The 23,770-nt window shown below is 42.2% G+C and overlaps 1 protein-coding gene across 1 annotated transcript in view; it reads left to right on the forward strand.

The window, feature by feature from the left end:
- The first annotated feature begins 14,131 nt into the window (after nucleotides 1-14,131).
- APC (APC regulator of WNT signaling pathway) overlaps nucleotides 14,132-23,770 on the forward strand; it is a 172,165-nt gene continuing 162,526 nt past the window's right edge. Inside the window, exons 1-2 of the mRNA XM_065405978.1 lie at nucleotides 14,132-14,185; nucleotides 21,665-21,739. The gene's annotated coding sequence lies outside the window, so the exon portion shown is untranslated. The remainder of the gene's footprint in view (nucleotides 14,186-21,664; nucleotides 21,740-23,770) is intronic.

Genomic DNA, 23,770 nt, shown 5'->3' on the forward strand with positions numbered 1-23,770 from the left:
GTCCACACGCTATTCCCACTGTTTATAATATTTCACTTTTGCTGTACTCAGATCACTGGAGGGCAAAGGCCTTTCTAACCTGACTGTGCTGCTTCTTGTCTTGGAAGTGATTAAGTCAGCAGACTCCTGCACCTCTACTTTATGAGTTCAGAGCTTTTATATTAGCTATTGTATAAACTGCCTGCCAATGCTATTTTTTTTCCAGCATTGAGGTGTCATTCTGTAAGCAGTTTGGCTGGACCCAAAAAAGTCCCCAGTGGAATGTTAAACAAGCTGCCAACTTCCCAAATTACAGTAAGAAGAAACTGAGCTGAAGTGAGAAATCATATGAAGTAGTTGCTGATGTACAGCACCCCTGTTGTTTTTAATTTTAAATTGTTCTAAACATTAAAAATTTAACACTGAAAGCTTGTACAACTCTTACTATATTGGAGAAATCACTTTTTAAACTTTTGTTTTTAATTAAACTAATCCAGTTCAGGGCTGAATAAATCCAACCAATTTTTTAATTCCTTTTTTTTCATAATGTGGTAGAAAAGAACCACAAAACAAGACACCCAAATAGTATGTGGTCACCAATACATGGCTTTCCCATACCATAAGCTTATAGCTTGTTTTCCATTCCTTTAATGTCCACATAATATAAAATTACAAGTAAAGTAGAAAATTATGACTCCCAAAAGAAACTAAATTCCTTGATCCTACAAAATGCTGAATGTTATGTTCCCATTGACTTCAGTGGGAGTGGAGGATGTTCAGTATCACTCATCATCATTCTTTAAAAGTGCATAAAACAATTATTAGCCATTGACAACCATCCTCCTAGTAAATAGAATCTCATGAAGCAGGGGCATCAGTAGTTCATCTCTTATTAAGAATATAACAACAATGTACAGCAATGGTCAAAAAGGGCTTACAACAGTGTTACCATATTATTTTGGTCCATCACTCTAGTTTGATTGTGAAAGGGATTTTACAACATGTGGCAATGCATGCTCATGTAACTAATATCAAGATTAAGCTCTAAATTGGAATAAGTAAAGCATTTGTTTTGAGAAAACAGTTTTAAAATGTTATATTTTGGCTGAAGGACTCAGACCATCTTTAAGGAATCTTTAAAGAAGATTTTTCAAATTCGTGCCAACATTTAAACAAAGAAAAAAACTAAGATATAAACAAGCTACTCTGACAGTATGTAGCCATAGTCCCCTCACTATAATTATTGGAGCACTGAATATGTGCTTAGCACTATGGAGTATTCCCAGACATTAATTATCTTTACCAATTACTGCATTTAAGATATTGTTTTAAAAAGAGCTTTATTTTTCATAGCCCAGCTTCTCTATCAGCTTAATTCTGTAGAGAAACTGTAATCCTCTGTTTATGCATTAGTCTCTTGCCATGGAAATGATTTTGATAATGTGTATGGAATAGTAAGACTTCATATGAATAAGTTGATAGGAAAAGATGGGATATGAGCAGAAATTCTTGAGGAAAATATCTTTGTTTGATGCCAAGACAAACTTTAAAAAAAGGGGGGGGGAGTTGAGGGTAAATGGTGAGAGGCCCCAGGAGAAGCCCTCCAAAACACTGAAGATTTGCAGTCAGCTGTGCTGGGTCTGAGAGGGCACAGATGGCCTGTGACTCACTTTAGCACTGTATCCATTAATAGAGCCAGCTTGATGAGCATTTGGTCAGCCTCTGAATCTCTTCCTAGTAATATCAAGTTTCTCTTATTTGTCATTTGGGTTTATTTTTTGCAGTTCCCTAAAATGGTAGCTACTATGGAGCCCTTACCGCCAAGGCACCTCTTCCTATGGGTTCCATGAATACTTGCTTAGGTGCCACTTACAGGACAGTGCTGTTGTTGTCAGATGGGCTTTTGAAATATGTTCTTGGGCCCTAAGACATGCTAGTCATATTGCATTTGTTACTAGGGCAAAGTAGACTTGATTCATATCTCGGAACTAGTTTACTCACAATTCAGTTCTTATTGTGACATTTCAGGTAACATTTCTAAAGTTGCCCAGCTGTCTGCTTTACTCACAATGTAGTTTTTGACAGTGTTTAGTGGCTAGGGCCACCATGAATAATTCTTCTGTGAATCACAGGCATTTGTGATGTAACAACTGGACTCTGATTCCATTGAAAACTCCACCAATATGTCCTGCCCTTTTAAGGGTTTTTTATAGACTTTAATAAAACCACTACAAAAGAACAGTCTAATTCTAAGCACTGTCCCCTTCCACTGGGTGCAAAACACTAGTTTTTGAGTAACTGAAAAAATTATTTTTGAGGCTGGCACTCTGCCTCTTTCTCCATTTACTCCAGAGCAAACACCACTTAAGCCCTTTAAGGCCCTTTGAGTAGGAGTACCACATGCTTATACCTCCACTGAATTTGGTCCAGAGGCTGAATAATCTCCCTGCCCCTTTATCTCTTATACCAGTCAATAGCCTTGCTGGAAGGCAGTAGGCGCTTGGCTAGCAGTGCTCCTTTTGTTGAGCCCAAATGTCTTCAGATGTCTTGGATTGTGGAGAACTCAGAGTCAGTCATTCCCTGGACTGAACTCAGGGCCCTTGCCCATAAATATTCAAGTTTCTCACCTCCCCATTTTCTTTGTCAGACCTGCCCTAGTCTAGTGCAGAAAAGTGTGGACCTTTCCCAGCAATTATCTTTGTCCCTCAGACTCAGAGAATCTGGTAGGCTGGCTTTTGTTTTACGCTAGTGCAAAGAAACATGGGGCTTCATGGATGTGCTTCAGTTTTCAATCCTATAACCATGAGAGCAGATTTTTATTTTTTTTTACATTAGAGTCCTAACTCAGACCCGTGTCTATTCTTAACAAAATGAGGAGTACTTGTGGCACCTTAGAGACTAACAAATTTATTTGGGCATAAGCTTTTGTGGGTTAAAACTCACTTCATAAGATGCATGCAGTGGAAAATACAGTAGGAAGATATATATATACAGAGAACATGAAAAAATGGGGGTTGCCATATCAACTCTAACAAGACTAATCAATAAAGGTGGGCTATTATCAGCAGGAGGAAAAAAACTTTTGTAGTGATAATTGGGATGGCCCATTTCAAACAGTTGACAAGAAGGTGTGAGTAACAGTAGGGGGAAAATTAGCATGGGGAAATAGTCTATTCTTAGTGTCTCACTGATCCAGGTTTTCTGACCTAATGAATTCAGTGGTGGAGCCTTCCTGAACTTAGATTTGCTATATCAAGGCCAGGTTCCCTTTTGATCCATCTCTCAAGTCATACTTGAGCCTTGTGGTTTACCAACTGAGGAACCAATTCTTGAGGGAGGGCTTCTACTTAGAAGTTTGTGTCTGTTGTGCTACAGCAGCAAATACACTTGTTCGACATATCCTTTAGGTTTTTAAAACCTGGCCTTTCCTTTTATAGCTAAAAATATGTTTAAGGGCTCTGTGGTTACAGAAACTCAGATTCAGAACTACTGTATTTCCCCTGAAGAGCATCTTTTGTCATTTTCTACTATTTATGTGGCCTGCCAGCTGGAATCCTACATTTATACCATTGTAGCTTCTCGTGTTCCTAGTAGCCTTTTTAGTAACTGCTATTCCCTCCAGGTAGAATTGTTTTCATTCACCTCCTGTTTTCATCTTTAACTTTTCAGACTTTCATGTTAACCTACATAGAAATTGCCCGCCTTTCCCTCAGATTCTATACTCTCTCTCTGCATAAGATGGTTGATGCAGGAAATGTAAAACATGTACATTCTGTGACTTGTAGAAGACTTTTTTAAGGCCACGTAATTATTGTTATTTTTTGTGTGATGGTATCTCCTAGAAGGCCCAACAGAGATTGGACCCCTACCCTGCGAGGTACTGTGCAAACACATAAAAAGAGACAGTCCCTGCCCTGAAGAACTCACAATATAAATAAATAAATCCGACAAAGGCTAGGAGGGAAGACAGTGCACAGAGAAGTGAAATTACTTCCTCAAGGTCACATGGCAGGTCAGGGAAGAGATAGAATAGAACTTGATTATCCTGAGTCCCAAGCCACTGCCCTTGTCACTAGATCATGATGCCTCTCAAATAAGATGTAAAGATAAGGTAAAACGTATTTGTATGTTCTCAGATACATAAAGATAAGATAATATTCTAGACAACATTGTCATATTGTCTCAGTAATCACAAAACCCTCCCAGACATACAAAGAAGCAAAGGTCTTTCTGTTAGGGAGCATCTACTTGGTGTATTGGCATGTCTTGAAGAGAGAGTGATGAGACACTGATAATAGGTATTTGTAGAACCATCACTTGGATAAAGTGCTCTCATGGTTCGTCCCTTACTGAAGACCATCTGGACTGGTCTTCATTCTCTGAGGCAGACAATGGCAAATGACTACTACAAACTGCCATTTAAATCCACTTCCATCTTACAATACTGCACCTGCCAATTATAAGAAATTATTTCCTTTGTAGGATAAGATAATAAGTATGATGATTGTATTCACTAATGTAATTAACTTAATTACTGATTGGTTTACTTCTTTTATTTAGCCATAACATAGTTGAATGTAAGCACTTTTGAAAAGGGAGCTGTGAAAGTGTCCCTGGACAAAAGCTTTTGAAAATGGTCCTTCTTATATAAATATTTATAAATGTGGGCATGACGGCTAGTGAATTTTTCTTTTTGGTGAGCCAATTTCATTTAAACTTAGCAAGAGTTATAGCTTTGATGTCCTCATCCACTTGTGCACTAGCTGCCCTATCAAAGTGTTGATACACCTATGTAACAAATGCAGGGCCAGCTCTGGCTTTTTTGCCGCCCCAAGCAAAAAAAAAACAAAACAGCGAGGGGGGGGGGGGGGCGGAGCGGCAAAGCAAAAAAAACCAAACACCTGCGGGGTGGCCGGAGCGGCAAAGCACACAAGCACACACACACACACACACACACACACAAAACACCTGCGGGGCGGCCGGAGTGGAAAAGCACACACACACACACACACACACACACACACAAAAAACACCTGCGGGGCGGCCGGAGCGGAAAAGCGCACACACACAAAAACCACCTGCGGGGTGGCCGGAGCGGCAAAGCACACACACACACACAAAACACCTGTGGGGCGGCCGGAGCAGCAAAGCACACACACACACACACAAAAAACACCTGCGGGGCGGCCGGAGCGGAAAAGCACACACACACAAAAAACACCTGCGGGGCGGCTGGAGAGGCAAAGCAAAGCAAAAAAAACAAACCTGCAGGGCGGCCGCAGCCAGGGTGCAGGGGGACTCCCTGTGTTGCAGATGTGCAGGAGGGGGAGGGAGCAGGGGGGAGAGAGAGAAGGGAGGCGGCCAGGGCTTCAGCGGGGCGCTCGCCACGCGGCCCCTCCCTCCGCGCCGCCTGCTGGGAGGGCTCTGCGCCGCTCCGGTCAACTGGGAGGGAAGGACGCGGGCTGCAGGGCGCTCCCCTCCTCCGCGCCGCCGCCCCTACAGGGCGGCCGGAGCAGCAAACCAAAAAGAAAAAGAAAAAAAAGGGCGGCCGGAATGCTGCCCCTTGGAATCTGCTGCCCCAAGCACAAGCTTGCTCGGCTGGTGCCTGGAGCCAGCCCTGACAAATGTTATTACTGTAACTCTCATGCTTTTGTCTCATTACTTTTTAAAATCCGTTTGGGGTGTCTTGTCTTTAAATTTAGACTGTAAAGCTGTTTGGGGCAGGAATCTGTCTGTATAGCACTTAGCTCAATGGCGCTCTGATCCTGATTGTCATTTATAAATGGTACTGTAAAACAAATCTATAAAATCTATAATAATAATTAGGCCTGTCGATTAATCACAGTTAACTCACGTGATCAACTAAAAAAAATTATTCATGATTAAAAAAATTAATCGCGATTAATTTCAGTGTGACATTGCACTCTATATGATTTTATGAAAATATGCTAATGAGTGTGAATATAATGTAACTGGAATATGTTTCATGCAAAAGGTCTCTTGTAAGGTATCATTACAAAGCTTATAATCTACCGAGTGTGGTCATCCTATTTGTATGAATGTATCATTCTTGTATCTGAAACTAGAAATATGAAATATAACTCTGGGGGCCTATTGTAATTATGCAAAGTGTGGGCCATTAATGGTGGTTTGGAATCTTGATGGCTCCCATTAACCAGGACAATTGTCTGTAGATGGCTGTGTTTTACTTGTAAGTCTTCCTGTATACCTGTGTGCTGGCAAGTGGGTAATGAAGTCTTACAGTGACATGTGATCATGTCACCTGAACTGGAATCCATCTTTAACCTGGTGCTTTTCCATTTAGAAGGCGGGGTGGGGACCCGGAGAGACAAAAGATTCCCGCCTTGTGCCAAAGCTATATAAGGGGGTGAAACAGAACAAAGGGGCTGCAATCATGAGAAATCCCCTAGCTACCACCTGAGCTGGAATAAGGGCTGTACCAGGGGAAAGGATTGTGACCAGACTAGGAAGGCATCCAGTCTAGTGATAGAAGCTCATTGAAACATCTCCGAGGGTGAGATTTTATCTGTATTCAGGTTTCTTACTGGATTAGGCATAGGCTTGCGTGTTTTATTTTATTTTGCTTGGTAATTCACTTTGTTCTGTCTGCTATTATTTGGAACCACTTAAATCCTACTTTTTGTATTTAATAAAATCACTTTTTACTTATGAATTAACCCAGAGTATTTATTAATACCTGGGGAGGCAAACAGTTGTGCATATCTCTCTATCAGTATTATAGAGGGCGAACAATTAATGAGTTTATCCTGTATAAGCTTTATACAGGGTAAAATGGATTTATTTGGGGTTTGGACCCCATTGGGAGTTGAGTATCTGAGTGTTAAAGACAGGAACACTTCTTAAGCTGCTTTCAATTAAGCCTACAGCTGTTAGGGGACGTGGTTCAGACCTGGGTCTGGGTTTGCAACAGGCTAGTGGGTCTGGCTCAAACCAGGCAGGGCACTGACGTCCCAAGCTGCCAGGGCAGGAAAGCAGGGGCAGAAGTAGTCTTGGCACATCAGTCGGCAATTCCCAAGGGGGTTTCTGTGATCCAATCCATCACACTCAGTTTTAATTGCACCGTTAAACAATAGCATACCAATTGAAATATATTAAATATTTTGCATGTTTTTCTAAATCTTCATATATATTGTGTTCTGTGTTGTAATTGAAATCAAAGTTTATATTATTTTTGATTATAAATATTTGCACTATAAAAATGATAAACAAAAGAAATAGTATTTTTCAATTCACCTCATGCAAGTACAGGCTGAACCTCTCTAGTCCGGCATGCTTGGGACCTGACCGGTGCTGAACCATAGAATTTGCCGAACCACAGGAGGTCAATACAGAGTGCCAGCGAGTCTCCATAGGCGTGGGAAGTAGGGTTGGGGGGGATGCTGCAGCACCACCAGGCTTTGTGCCCAGCGTGGCTCCCCATCGAAGGGCCCCGCTGCCACCCGGAGTCCCAGCCACCAGCCCCTCGCCCGGCGGCTCCGATGCCGGCCCCAGGTCCCAGTCACCGGCCCCTCACTTGGAGTCCAGCCGCCAGCTCCAGGTATTCCCCCTCCCTCCCGGAACTTGAATGTCGCAAATCAGCTGTTTGCGGCGCTCTGGAAGCACTAGGAGGGAGGAGGAGGAGTTGGTAAGCACGGGGCTGCCAGCGTGTGAGAGGTGCAAGGGGAGGGGGGGAAAGGGGGAGCTTGGCGCCAGTGGATGCTCCACACCCACTAATTTTTCCCCATGGGTGCTCCAGCCCACGGAGTCGGCACCTATGCTGGACCACAGATGTTGCCGGACCAGGGAGTGCCGGATTAGAGAGGCTCAGCTGTACTGTAGTGCAATCTCTTTGTCATGAAAGTGCAATTTACAAATGTAGATTTTTTTTGTTACATAACTGCACTCAAAAACAAAACAATGTAAAACTTCAGAGCCTACAAGTCCACTCAGTCCTACTTCTTGTTCAGACAATCACTAAGACAAACAAGTTTGTTTACATTTGCAGGAGATAATCCTGCCCTCTTCTTATTTATAGTGTCACCAGAAAGTGAGAACAGGCATTTGCATGGCACTTTTGTAGCTGGCATTGCAAGGTATTTACATGCCAGAAATGCTAAACATCCGTATGCCCCTTCATGCTTCGGCCACCACTCCAGAGGACATGCTGATGACGCTCGTTAAAAAAATAATGGGTTAATTAAATTTGTAATTGAACTCCTTAGGGGAGAATTGTATGTCCCCTGCTCTGTTTTACCTGCATTCTGCCATATATTTCATGTTATAGCAGTCTCGGATGATGATCCAGCACATGTTGTTCATTTTAAGACCACTTTCACTGCAGATTTGACAAAACACAAAGAAGGTACCAATGTGAGATTTCTAAAGATAGCTACAGCACTTGCGCCAAGGTTTAGGAATCTGAAGTGCCTTCCAAAATCTGAGAGGGATGAGGTGTGGAGCATGCTTTCAGAAGTCTTAAAAGATCAACACTCCGATGCGGAAACTACAGAACCCAAACCACCAAAAAAAGAAAATCAACCTTCTGCTGGTGGCATCTGACTTAGATAATGAAAATGAACATGTGTCAGTCTGCACTGCTTTGTATAGTTATCAAGCAGAACCTGTCATCAGCATGGACGTATGTCCCCTGGAATGATGGTTGAAGCATGAAGGGACATATGAATCTTTAGCGCATCTGGCATGTAAATATCTTGCAACACCAGCTACAAAAGTGCCATGTGAACGCCTGTTCTCACATTGTAAACAAGAAGCAGGCAGCATTATCTCCTGCAAATGTAAACAACCTTGTTTGTCTGACGCGATTGGCTGAACAAGAAGTAGAACTGAGAGGACTTGGAGGCTCTAAAATTTTACATTGTTTTATTTTTGAATGCAGTTTTTTTGGTACATAATTCTACATTTGTACGTTCAACTTTCATGATTAGAGATTGCACTACAGTACTTGTATTAGGTGAATTAAAAAATGCTATTTCTTTTGTTTTTTTTAGTGCAAATACTTGTAATCAAAAATAAATATAAAGTGAGCACTGTACACTTTGTATTCTGTGTTGTAATTTAAAACAATATATTTGAAAATGTAGAAAACATCCAAAAATATTTAAATAAATGGCATTCTGTTATTGTTTAACAGTGTGATTAATCACGTGATTAATCATGATTAATTTTTAAATCGCACGATTAATAGTGATTAATTTTTTTAATCACTTGACAGCCCTAATAACAATAGATTTTTGTTTCCAACCTTTTTAGCCTGACAGTCAAACATATTATTTCAAGCTAAAGGGGCACGATGAATACTTTTGGACGGATATTCTGTTTTGCTTCCTTTGCACGGCTCAGGCTGTGCAAAGGGAGTGGACAATACCCACAGGTTCCATGACAGACACTTACCCAACTGGAGGGCGGAGGGGGGGCGGAGCAGGCACATAGCCAACTCCCACACTTCCTTCCTGTAAAGGGTGGGGCAGAAGTGGGGAGGGGGAGTGACAGGACCATGCTTCACTCTAGCTAATCTCAAGTGGCATATGGTTCCTTGGAAACTATACCCAGCTGGTACAAGTTAGAGCAGCCAGGGCTGAGGCAGAGAACCAGGAAACCATAACTAGAGTCTGGACATGGATTCTCAGCTTCTCCTCTTTCCCTTCACGTGGGTTTTCCTGAGTGGTTGCGTGTCCTTTGCTAGGCATTCCACTAGGTCAGGCAGACCCAGTCAAGGTCCTGTCCTTCTTTCTCTGGGGCTCCCACAGCCTTCACCAAAGCTGTTGATGGAGCAAGTAGAATTGGTTTCCTCCCTTCTGGCATTCCAGCAGGTGTCAATGGGGGAGCTGCTGAGGTGCTGCGCAGCCAAGGGCAGTGATGTGATGTGTGGTAGTGCCCCCTGTAGTGATGGGCCTGATTCCAACACTTCAATTTAAAAATCAGAGGGGGGTGGCTCATTTTCCGTTATATAATCTAATGCAAATTTCCTTCATAGCCCTCCTCAAAGGGCACAGTTTAGAGCAAGGTGCCACTAGGACATATTTTGAACACCACTTCCATAGGTTTTGTTTTTGCTGAATCTTTTTATTAAAAAAAAGTCTGATTATAATGCAGTTTGCTTATGCCTCCCTTAAGGAAGCCAATTTTGAAACGTTGCATAAGAAAAAAAAAGTGTTCCTCCATTCCTCTTTTTTATTTTTTGGTCCTTCCTGAATAATGAGATGTACCCTAAGAAAAAAGTCTGATTTAACATTGGGGATTGACAGTTCTTATAAACACTACACTTTCCACCTGACCTACAGAGTTTCAGTCATTTGAAGACACTCTTCTAACGTGCATTAAGGCCATTTTGAAAAGCTCTCCCCGTTATGAGGAAAGGTTTTACTGAGATATTTAAAATCTTGTTCATTCAGATTGTCAAACAGCTTGATGCTCCCTGATTTATTCCAACCCCCTTAGAATTGTAGCTTACTGAGCCTCTCTCATCTCATTTTTAGGCAATATCCCAGAGAACCTTGAGGGGATTAAATGCACAAAGACATTTACCAGGAGGTATTGCCTTTGAAACAGCAGCGATCAGTATGCAACATAATTTGATGACACAGAATATATAAAATAGTAGTTTCTAATCTTTTTGAGTATCTAGGTCAGGCTATCAAACTAAATCTCCATTATACTGGTCAATGTGTTATTCTCCCATTCAGTTGTGCATGCTCTGACCTGTTGTAAAGATCAGGGTTTGTAGCAACTCGGTTCTATGGCACTTGATGCTGAGAGTGCCACTGGCATGATCAAGTAGAATGTAATTCTAGTGGGAACTGATGCTATGAAATATTCCCTACAAATAAGCCCTGTTTGTAGACATGGAAGGATTCTCCTTTACTTTTTTATGGAATGTAACACATTGTATGTTTTAATTTTCCCTCTGTGTAAATTCTGATTTAACCCTAAAACGTGACTTAGTTGTTTTTTGTATGTAGGAATTGATGATTACTGACACACTTATCAATAAAAATGTAATCTTGCCAAGCTTTAGGCAGTATGTTGCAACAGCATATATTACTATACATCTGAGAGAAGCCTGAAATATGCTGTGCCCTGATAATATTCATTCCAGTAATGCTTTAGTAAGACAAGTAATACAAACACTGCCAAAATGCAAAATGGCCACCCATCTGTCCATGATTATGTTGAAGTTTTTGCCCACTGTGCCCATTTGTCATTAATGGCCATTTCTGATATGGTGGCAGGTTGCCCTATATGCTGTGATGCTACCTCTGTTTCCATTCAGTGTTAGGCACATTTTTTCCCCTCATCACTTTTAAGGAAAGCCTCATTGCTGATAATGCAGAGATATTCACAGATTCTAAGGCCAGAAGGGATCTTTAAATCATTCAGACTGACCTCCTGTATACCATAAATCATAGAATTTCACTTTGTTACCCCTCCATGGAGCCCCATAACTTGGATTTGACTGTATAACTTGCAGAAAGAAGTCTTGTTCTGAAGACAGCAAGGGATGGAGAATCTACCACTTCCCATGGTAGTTTGTTCTAATGGTTAATCACCCTCACTGTAAAAAACCTTATCTGAGCCTTATTTTTTAGTTTGTCTGGCTTTAACTTTCAGCCGCTGGTGCTTGTCATGTCTTTAGTACCCTTTATTTTCTACTTGTGAAGATACTTACATCTCTCAGTCTTTTATAATTAGCTGAACAGATTGAGCTCTTTGTGCGCTTGGACAACCTCTTCTATTTTGCGTGCTAATACGGAAAGTGTTTGTTTCACCGCTTTTCTTTGTGGGTTTGCCTGCGAGCTGTGTCCCCCACTCTCCCCTGCTGGGTCACTAAGCTTGCAGTGGCCCGGGGGAAAGGTGGCCACCTTGGCACATATCTCCCGGCTTAGTCTCACACAGAGACTCTCTCTCTGGAACAGGGCTGGCTCCAGGCACCAGCCGAGCAAGCTCGTGCTTGGGGCGGCAGATTCCAAGGGGCGGCATTCCGGCCGCCCTTTTTTTTCTTTTTCTTTTTGGTTTGCCGCTCCGGCTGCCCTGTAGCGGCGGCGGCGTGGAGGAGGGGAGCGCCCTGCAGCAAACTCGGTAGGGCAGCCCGCGTCCTTCCCTCCCAGCCGACCGGAGCAGTGCAGAGCCCTCCCAGCAGGCGGCGCGGAGGGAGGGGCCGCGTGGCAGGCGCCCCGCTGAAGCCCTGGCCGCCCCCCTTTTCTCTCTCCCCCCCGCTCCCTCCCCCTCCCCCCTGCTAGACTGGGCACGCACTCCGCTGCACGTCTGCACCACAGGGAGTCCCCCTGCACCCTGGCTCCGGCCGCCCTGCAGGTTTTTTTTTTTTTCTGCTTTGCCTCTCTGGCCGCCCCGCGGGTTTTTTTTTTCCTTTTCTTCCTGCTTTGCCGCTCCGGCCGCCCCACAGGTGTTTTTTGTGTGTATGCAGTGGCGTAGCCAGCTTCTAAGAGGAGGGGGAGCAAACATAAAAAAGGCTCCCCCCCTTGGCTCCTCCTCCGGCCGCACCGCCCCTCCCCCCCCATGGCTCCTCCGGCCCTGCCGTGCCACCCCCGTGGCCCCCCCACTCGCTCCTCTGGCCGCGCCCGCCGCCCCCCCCATGGCTGCCGGCCACCATGCTGCGCAACCCCGCTCCTCCGGCCGTGCCCGCCGCCCCCCCATGGCTGCCGGCCACCATGCTGCGCAACCCCGCTCCTCCGGCCGTGCCCGCCGCCCCCCCATGGCTGCCGGCCACCATGCTGCGCACCCCCGCTCCTCCGGCCGCACCCGCTGCCCCCCCATGGCCGCCAGCCTGCGCCCCCCCTCGCTCCTCCGGCCGCTTTTGGAAAGGCGGGGGAAGCGGCTGCTTCCCCTGCACCCCGCTAGCTACGCTACTGTGTGTATGTGTGTGCTTTGCCACTCCGGGCCACTCCACAAGTGTTGTGTGTGTGTGTGCTTTGCCGCTCCGGCCACCCCGCAAGTGTTTTGTGTGTGTGTGTGTGCTTTGCCGCTCTGGCCACCCCGCAGGTGGTTTTTTTGTATGTGTGTGTGCTTTTCCGCTCCGGCTGCCCCGCAGGTGTTTTTGTGTGTGTGTGTGTGTGTGTGTGTGTGTGTGTGCTTTGCCACTCCGGCCACCCCGCAGGTGTTTTGTGTGTGTGTGTGTGCTTTGCCGCTCCGGCCACCCCACAGGTGTTTTGTGTGTGTGTGTGTGTGTGTGTGTGCTTTGCCGCTCCGCAGGTGGTTGTTTTTTTGTTTTTTTTTTGTTTCGCCGCTCCGCCCCCCCCCCCCCCAGTTTTTTTTTGTTTTGTTCTTTGTTTTACTTGGGACAGCAAAAAAACCAGAGCCGGCCCTGCTCTGGAAGCCTCAAGGGTCTGTTTCTTGCTCTTCCCAGTGCTGCCTTTCTTAGTACAAAGAACAGGAGTACTTGTGGCACCTTAGAGACTAACAAATTTATTAGAGCATAAGCTTTCGTGGGCTACAACCCACTTCTTCGGATGCATATAGAGTGAAACATATATTGAGGAGATATATATACACACATATACAGAGAGCATGGCTAACTAATAAATTTGTTAGTCTCTAAGGTGCCACAAGTACTCCTGTTCTTTTTGCGGATACAGACTAACACGGCTGCTACTCTGAAACCTTTCTTAGTACAGGAACCCCCCACCCTCCCCACAGCAAGCACTCTGCGGGACGGACGCAGCAGCGCACAGCAGATGTGTGTAAAAAGAAGGGGGAAGACTAAGAGGCTCCTTCCTTCGCGCGTGCGCATTGGCTCCCCGAGCCGATTCCGGTTCTTCCAGGGCCGGCTGCTGGAGCCGGGATTCCCCCGGCCGCGCCTGCGCACTACGCTCTCCCCTCAGGCAAGATGGCGGCGGGGAGACCAGTCCGGGAGGGGGAGTGAGGAGAGGTGGTCGCGTTGTGGGGTCGTGGTGGGGACGGCCGGTGACTGAAGCCGGAGGGAAGCTCGGAGGGGCCGGGGCTGCTCGGCCCGTGCTACGGGCATGGGGAGCCGGGACAGCGGGACAGGGGCCGGCCCCTGCCTGTGAGAAGGGGGAGTGTCTGTCGGCCCAGCGCCCTGTATGTGCGGCCGAGTCCGGCCCCGGCTGCCTCTTCCGCCCGCTGCCTGGGGCCGAGCTGGAGTCGGAGGAGTCGCCGCGGCGGCGCGGCTGGGTGGGGAGAGAGCAGGCAGGTGAGTGAGAGAGAGCCGGGCCCCTCCCCGCATGGCACCGCCAGCCCCCAGCAACCCCCCAGGGCAGCACCCCGACGAGTCCCCGTCTCTTGGCAGCCAGCCCCTGCATGCTGCCGCCCGTGGCACCCCCCTTCCCCAGCCGGTAGAGCCCCGGGTACCACCCCTGGGGATAGCCACCCCCAGGGAGCCCAGTTTATGTGACCTGTTGACCCGAGCGTCCCACGGATACTGACCCAGGATTTGATTAAATAACCCTTTCCGATGGTGGGGGACTATCTATTAGTCTACTGACCAATACCTGTCTTGTGCGTTACCCCTTGGAAGGGAGAGGAACGGAAGGGTGATGTTTTGGCAGAGGCACTAGACCGGGACTCATATCTAGATCTGAGTTTAGTTCCCAGCTCCACTGTAACAAATACGGCCTGTAATATACAACTTTCATATTGTAGTATAACAATATAAACTTAATGCTTTCTGTCAGGAGTTGAAAATTTCCCAGATATCTGATCGTTAAAGGCCAGAATGTGTATGTAGTGAAGCCTGACAGCAATGTCTGTGAGAAGCCCAGCTCTTTTTAGCTTCTCTGGGGGGGAAGAGAGAGGGAATTAAATTTAAAAGTAAAGTCCCAGCCACCCCACGCCTTGCTCCGGTTGCTAGAGAGGACCTTCATCTCTTTTCCCAGACTCCAAAGCCTTCTGAAGGCTATGGAGGTTTCTTCTGCTGCTGCTTATGGGTCTGTGTAATGTAACTCTACCTTTTGACCACAGCCTCCGTTTTTGAGGTGTTCCTAGTCCTTCTCTCTGATCCTAGATTAAACAGGATACTTACATGACTCTAGTCTGTTTCACTTTCCGACTTCACTGGGTGACTAGGTGTTCTGATTAACAGCTCTAAAAGTTACCAGTGCCCTGTTAGCTTTCACAAAGGGGCCGGCATCAGTGAAATTATGAATGGTAGTAGCAGCACCCTGAGGAAGGTGGGCCTGCATCTGTTGACATTTGAAAAGCTTATCCTAGCAGTCATAAGGCTAGAAACCTTAAGACTTCTTGGGGGGGGAAAAGAAATTCTGCAGAAACTGATAGTTTAGGCTCACTTCCACCAACTCCTGATCCTCAGGAAAAGGGTTTTTTTGTGCCCCTGGTGGGGGAGTAGATTTTTCATGCCCTGCTTACATGGTGTGATATATTTGAAATAGTAGTTTTTTAACTGTAGTTCTTGTAGTGGTCCTGGTTTAATTATCTACGCTCTGATTTAAATGACAAAGGAATATTAATTTATTCTTTACCGTGGGCTTCGAGAGTTGTGGTATGAAAGCTTTTCTTTTTTTTAAACTGAGTTTGATGGGGTTGTTATGCCAAGTAGCTCTTGCCAGTCCTAGCGACCTAGAAAATGTTAGTCAAGTTAAAGTGGAAGTCATACAATCCTTTACCTTACTTTTTTTGGGTGGACTTCTGTTTTCCTTGATGTCTCTTTCCCTCCCACTCTGTAAAAGGCTTCATTACATATGCGGCATGTTCAGCATGTGCAACTGAAAGCACATCTTCCTGATGGAAGGATACTAGCTATGATCTGAGGCCTCAAGGAATATAGGGATAATTCTGAGTTCCACAAAGAATGTAAATGACTTATCTGGCAAAAGGATGGCTATAATTAGTTGTATACTACACAAAAACATAACGGATAATTTTTTTTCAGATTTTATTTAGTTCTGCCTCCCCCTGTGTTGGGATGATATGCATATGTCATTTTTTGTTCTTGTTTTTCTTGCAATATTTGTAGTGCAATACACTAAACATACTATTACATACAATAAAAGTATATTAAACTACACACCGAGCAAGAAAAACAGGAATAGACAATACTCCATGCTCAAATCTGAGATTTAATTTAGCTTTAGATACCTAAACTTTTGCATTTTGACATTTGTTTTAACTGTGTAAAAATTGCATTTGCAGTTTAATTTTATTTAAAATATCAAACAGTAAAAACCATAAACAATGTGGTTTTTTGCATTTCCCCTTATTGAAAGATACAGTAATCAAACTTGTAGTAGAAAATAAGTCTTGCTAAAAGAGACCTCAGATATTTGAGAATAAAATTGACTGGTGGAAGAGTAAGTACACAACACAATTTTCAAGTGTTAGGTTTGGCTTGTATGCATCATCTTTTAATAACTAACGTCTGTAAAGAATCCCCACAAAGCTGGTCATAGGCCCTAGTCCTTGCCAGAAACCAACAGATCAAAACACATTTGTGTCTAGTCTAAACCATTTCAAAGTTAAAACAAGTGCAAAAAAAAAAAATGTTCAAGAAATGAAATCACCTTTCTTTTTTAACTCTATCTCAAATGCTTGTCTGATTTACCTCAACATTTCCTGAACATTTCTATTCTTCTAAAGAATCATACATGAAATTTCAGATGCATTAATTTAGGTTAGAGGAGCAATGCTATGCTGATAGCTGCTTGTCCCAATGGGCAACGGCATTTTACTTTTACTGAAGTTTATGTATGCTTTTATTCAAGTAGAACTCATTGAATTAATATTAGTTATTTATTTTTATGTACTTGCAGATACCCTTGGTGGGTTGTTTGCAAGATGTGCTTGCTCATATAATTCACCTTCAGATATTCCTTTCAGTGGTCCATCAATAACCAAAAATAAGGGGTAACTAGTATCTTGAATTGCTGTCTTTTTCCAGTTGGATCAGCATAAAACTTTTTAATACATGTCGAAATGATCAAATTGAACAAAATTAGATGTGGTTCATTTGGTGTTGGCTAACAGCCTGAAAATATATTGGTAGCCTAAGTGAAAATGAGACACTCAAATTGGCTTATGCTAGTTAACTTTTTCTCTCTGTGTTAAACCATTTAGTGTACACATCTTGTAAAAATGAATAACTTTTCACAGAATTATTAAATGCTTGTTGTCAGAGCATTTTGCAGTACATTAAATATCAGGTGGTTCTAAAAGTATGATGAATGACATTCTAGTAGACGTAGGTTTAGCGTAGAGTTCATCTTACACACACTTTAATTTTCAAAGTGTCCAATAGCCATACGGTAGTTCAGTAGTGTTATATAATAGAAATCACAAACTCCAAGGCCCTGTCCACACATCTGAAACCTCTATGGGAAAAAGTGGTAAATCTCAAATATTTTTTACTCCAAACTAAGTCTGTTGCAAATGGGGAGACATTTTAGTCTTTTCCTTTTTACCTTGAGTATTCATATTTTAAGAATCTGGGTTTTAGTAGCCTGTAGGATGATGATGGAATGAATGAACAATGAATGAATGGGCCAAGGCTAGTTAGCTAATGGATTGATTACTAAAATGAACATCTGATTAGTTGGTAATTCCTCACATCATAATAGTGACACTGATACTTTGTTCTTAACAATAAAAAAAAGCCTATGCTAGCAATATTTTGCAAGTTTAGTGGTTTTTGTCTTGTTAAACTCAGACTGTAATTTTGAGTTTTATTGAAATAATATAAGATAGGCATGATAAAGGAATACAAATTTATGATAGTGATGTAACTATCAACCATACTATACTTCTGTAGAACCTTTTTGATCATATGTCAAACTATTTTAATTGTAGACTTGCATCTTGTTACAGAAGCTGGAAATATCTGTGCCTCTGTTACATGACTGGATAGGGTTTAGTTCTCACTCCTTAACTTGAAATTGAAGAGTATTTTTATTTTGGGCTGGACACTTCTTGTTTACTACTTCCTTAACTGAGCTGACAATCTTTGCCTCACTAATTTGCATTTGTGGAAGCCATTCTTCTCTTGATGAGGAGAAATGTTTTCTGGCATCCAGAGAAAAGAATTAAGTGGGCATGGTATTGTGGGGAGGCATATGGAAGGGAGAAGAGGCAGTTAGGAAGGATTTAAAATAAAAGGGGAGAGAGGTAGTTGACAAGACTATGAGCACATTTGCCTGTAATACTTCTGATGTTGAGCATTGGGTGCAGGGTCATAGTACATTAGTTTAACTTGATGGAGGAATATTAGTAGACACTTCACAAGACTGTCCATTTTGGTGTCCTAACTGGAGGATTATTGCTTTATTTAATAGTAGTTGTCTCTAGTGGGAACCAGAAGACTTGCAAATGTTAGTTGTATTTTAGGAAAGGGGAAGAGATGGGCCCTGCTTTGCCCATGCCAAGGCACAGTATATTTAACACACACAAAAATCTTGTCCTTTCAAACTAGTTTTGGAACAGTGGGCAGTAGTAGCAAAGGAGTTACACTAACTATGCTCTACTTAGAAAATATCAAATTTTAAAATTTGATCGTTGTATATGTACAGTTTCTTTCATAGGAGCGGAGTAAGTCCTTAGAAACACATTTTTAATCATTAACAGCAGTGTTAGACAATAACAGGAAACTAATGACATTACTAAGACTGGGTTCATAGTTTAGTGCGAAGACTGAATCAGAATGATGCATAAAATAGTCTGATGGTGCTATATGATCTGGAAAAGGGGGTAAACAGTGAGGTGGCAAAATTTGAAGATAATACAAAATTACTAAAGATAGTTAAGACCCAGGCAGACTGCGAAGAGCTACAAAAGGATCAAATCTGGGTGACTGGGCAACAAAATGGCAGATGAAATTTAATGTTGATAAATACAAAGTAATGCACATTGGAAAGCATAATCCCAACTATATATATAAAATGATGGGGTCTAAATTAGCTGTTACCACTCAAGAAAGAGATCTTGGAGTCATAGTTATCTGAAAACATCCACTCAATGTGCAGTGGCAGTCAAAAAAGCGAACAGAATGCTGGGAATAATTAAGAAGGGGATAGAAAATGGGACACAAAATATCATGTTGCCGCCCTATAAATCTGTGGTATGCCCACATCTTGAATAGTGTGTGCAGGTGTGGTTGCCCCATCTCAAAAAAGATATATTGGAATTGGAAAAGGTTCAGAAAAGGGCAACAAAAATGATTAGGGGCATGGAACGGTTTCTGTATAAGGAGAGATTAATAAGACTGGGACTTTTCAGCTTGGAAAAGAGATGGCTAAGGGGAGATATGATTAAGCTCTATAAAATCATGACTGGTGTAGAGAAAGTAGATAAGTGTTGTTTACTACTTCTCATAACACAAGAACTAGGGGTCACCAAATGAAATTAATAGGCAGCAAGTTTAAAACAAATAAAAGGAAGTATTTCTTCACACAACGCACAGTCAACCTGTGGAACTCCTTGCCAGAGGATGTTGTGAAGGTCAAGACCATAACTGGGTTCAAAAAAGAATTAGATAAATTCATGGAGGATAGGTCCATCAGTGGCTATTAGCCAGGATGGGCAGGGATTGTGTCCCTAGACTCTGTTTGCCAGAAGTTGGGAATGAGAGACGGGATGGATCACTTGATGATTACCTATTCTGTTCATTCCCTCTGGGGCACCTGGCACTGGCCACTGTCGGAAAACATGATACTGGGCTAGGTGGACCTTTGCCATTCTTATGTTCTTATTCCCTAAATATTAAGGATTGTCAAAGATATAAATTATTTAAACCATTACAAAATATAGTAGAATTGTAAATGAAAGATTGCTGTGATGCCATTGCAGGCTAGTTATACAGGAATTAATTATTTAAGTGAATAGGGTATTAATTTACTTGGTCTGATAAACAGATGTCTGTAATATATTTATAAATTACTTTTAATTGTGCACTTAATGTTGTTAGTGATATTAATCATATAGATCTGAACTTAGCTCTTTGTGGTGTGAAAATTGGGTTGGCTTTCTATTCAACAATTGGCAAGAGAGGGAGAAATGGAAGAGAGATTAAACATATTTCATTAGTGTTTTATTAGAATATAAAGAAATCATGAATGCAGCAAACATAATTTAGGTGAGCTGACTCTCCCTTAACTTATTGATGCCAAAAATTCTCAGGTTCACATTGTCTCTTTCCCATTTTAAAACCTTCATTGTTGAGACACCACATTACAGCCCCTATCATTTGAGTGAAAGACTGTGTAAGAATCAGTTTGGAATTAATCAATGCTATTCCCTAATCAATTACAGAGGTCACAGTTGAGTTGTGTATAGATGTGATTCTTTCACTCTAGGGTTAATATGTTGCTAATTAGAGTTTTACACCTTTGTCAGACTCAGCTCTGGTTCTCATGGAGTATGACCCAAGGGCTGCAAATTAAATTCAAATCTCCCAATGACGGGCCACAAACTTTCTTGAGGAATTGGATGCTACAGTGCCTGAAAACGTGCCTCTCTGCTGAAGTTTTGTCATTTTGATTCCAAACGTTCAATGAAGTCAGTAGGAGAGTCTTATCAAAGGTTGTTTACTCAGTATTAGAAGAGGGAAAAAATGTCTCAACTACTTAATTGAATGTAACCTCTTTCTATTTAAAGAATGTTCACAAGCAGATTGTGATTTTCATTAATTTTACTTAATCAAATTTGATTAGTCTTCATAATTTTTTTTACTTTATAGATGAGTCACAAATGGCTTTCTGTGAGTATTTGGTATGATATTGTCCTCATTTTCTAACTGGGTAATAGCTAATAGGGAAAGGACACAAACATGGACAAAGCAAATTTAGTTTTAAAATTTGAGTGAATATTTGAGGACCAAGCTTTTGCAGTTTGTGCACAGCTTTATTGAATCCAATTAAGTACTGACAAAAATTTGGACTTAATGTAATGGTTTAACTGGTTAGGCTGAAAGGCTTCAGTTGTTACTTGCAGAGGACTGAGGAAAATGCCATGTCTTAGTCACAGAATATGAGACTATTTGGGGAAATAGAAACAATTAAAAGAACACCGAGATCAAAGTGATCTGTGAATCAAGTTCAGATCAGGCGATATATGCTTGCCTTCAAAGAACTTCATGAATACTATAGAAGTAAGATTCAGGTTCTCCAGTGAAGGTGACAGATAATTTTGAACTTCAGTGGCATACCCAGAATTTTTTTTCAGTCAAAGGTTAAGGCTTTAAAGTGGTTTCAATTGACTTTATTGCAGCTGCTATGTTGAATTTCCTCTAATGGAAGAGTATCAAAGCAGCTGCTTTAGAAGGTTTTAAAGCTCAATTTTTTAGTTTCATCCCTTCTTTCCCCAAGATATGATTTTTTAAAATTTTTTTACATTAATCTTTTTCTGCATACACTCAGGCAGAAAGAAGGGTACATTTCTTCTCCCTCTTTCCTGCTATATTCCCACAGCCTAGAAGGGCCAAAATTGGAACTGTGTTGGTTAAGAGTGCATGTGGGTCTTGCACAGAATTTCCACTGTGTACCAATATGCAGACATCTGTGTTATGCTGCCATTGCCCATCTGGTCCATTGTACAGGCTAAATTTGTACTGATCAAAATAAATACCTGACTTTTGTTACTCACCTCAGTTCACCACCTCAGTGGCACTTGCACTCTGAAGATGCAGCTGAATCAGAAATAAATGTTTGGGGTTTTGTTCTTTTGTTTTAAGGTTTTACTGGTCCTCATCTTGAAGGTGTCCTTAGCAGTGGAGGTAAAGGCAAATACCAATGCTGTCAACTAGCTGGTTAGTATTAAATAAGAATAAAATGCTGTGTGGTTAATATCTAGATTTGTGCAATGCAGTAACTTTTCTTCTGTGTTCTTCCTTCTCACCTGTGCTGTTAGCTTGGAAGATGCTGATTCCAGGGTCTGAGGCTTCAGAGCATTCTGACAAGCTTCTACATAATAGCTAGAAAGGGCCTAGGGAAGTGCTTGGCTTTCTCAACAGCACTCCTGTCCACTCCAGGGGGTAAATAGTATCCTTGCTGAAGTCAGCAGTAGTTGACTGATAATGTTTGAATCAACAAAATACAGAATCTTCAGAGCTCAGGTCTTATGTCGGGTTACATCCAGATAAAGATCTGCACCTGGACTGCCAGAGTCTCAGAAGTACAGGCCTCTCTTGAGCCTGATATCAAACACAGTTACCTTTTGAGTATACAGGTAAGTCTTTTTTTTGTTTTGCAGAGACATGGAATGCTGTTACCAGCTTCAAAAGATTTATACATCTTATGTCTGTATGCTTGCATTCATTTAGACTATCACTGCAATGTTATATTAGTGCATGCAGTGCAATCTGTGAACTAAGATGTCATATGGTTTCCTGTAGTTAATATTAGACTAATAGGGTGTTTGAATTGGTATGGAATTAGGTCTTTGACAAAAGGTTTAGATGCCAGCTCAAGTGATGGCCTACTAATTAAATGTCTGAATGTCATTGTTGGGACCTTGAGAACTGAACTTGATTCATGAAGCTTTTTCCAAAAAATGTTTCAAGTGCAAGAAATTGAAAAGAGTGAATTGAATGGGGAGAAAGAATCCTTGTCTACTTCCTTAACCAGTAGATTTGTGAACTGCTTTATTTGCATGAAAAAGTAGATTTCTGTACATGATTGTCTTTATACTGTTCCAAATCCATCTCTCAATTTTACAAGGGAACAAAATGTCCAGTTCTTTTCTCTAGCTGTGAACTGGTGCCCAGAATGATATAAAGGTACTAAAGGCCCATGTGAAAAAAGCTACTATACATGCAGTAATAAAGCTCAGAACCCAGTCAGAAATACAGCAGGATCTTCTAGCTTAATCTGCTGTATCATCTTTGTAAATCTGTAGCCTCTAATTGCATCTGACCATTTAAAAAATATTTGTCATTTTACATTGTTTTCTTTATCTGACTGGTTAGTCACCAGATAGCTATGACATTTACTTATCTGCACCAAGAAAGAGCAGTCAAAGGTAACTTTAGAGGATGGATGACTTTAAAAGGCATATATAAATATTTATAATGCAGATTTAGGTAGATTCTCTGGCAGAGGAGTGTGTTCTCGTTATTGCTCTTTGATCTAGTGCCTTTTGTATTGTCACTTTAATCTATTGGAAGAGATTCAAACAAGGGTTTGCTTCTGGACTTGAGGTGGCTGGCCACCTAGCTAATTGAAGTTGAATTATCAATTTATTTTGTTTATACTCCTAAATCAGTAAACCATTTCTAAACATGTGTATTTAACCACACCAGTCTGGCCCTTCAGGCAGTAATATACATTTGGATCTCTCTGAAACATCAGGTTATTGTGTGGTCCAAGAGGAATTTTTTTGGAAGCCAGTGTTCTGAGTTCCTGGTCCTTTTTTGGAAGGAAACCTAAAAGTGCAGTGGGGTCTTGGAGGAGATGAGGAGATCAATAGCTGAATCTAGCTATGCCTCTTCAATGGTTTCTTGAGACTGTAAAAAAGAAGGTATTATGTATATTCACATTCCAAACTAGCATAGTTTTTATGTGGAAAGGACAGCAGTTCATATAACAGCCTCTAAAAGAACTTCTTAGTCACGAGATAAGTGCACACACTGAGCTGTGGGGGTTTTATGTCAATAGTAAAAGATCAATTATAGCAGATAAAATTCAAATCAGTGTGGTGTAACCAGTAGTTAGAAAAATGGTGATCAGCCAGCATCTTGGATGCCTCACTGACAGCGGTCAAACTAGGGCACAGTACAGACGACTCTAGTGGCGCTAAAAGACCACCTTATGGTCATGGACACAGCAAAATGTTCATGTTT

Source organism: Emys orbicularis, chromosome 6 (genome assembly GCF_028017835.1).
Source record: "Emys orbicularis isolate rEmyOrb1 chromosome 6, rEmyOrb1.hap1, whole genome shotgun sequence".
Classification (NCBI taxonomy): Eukaryota; Metazoa; Chordata; order Testudines; family Emydidae; genus Emys; species Emys orbicularis.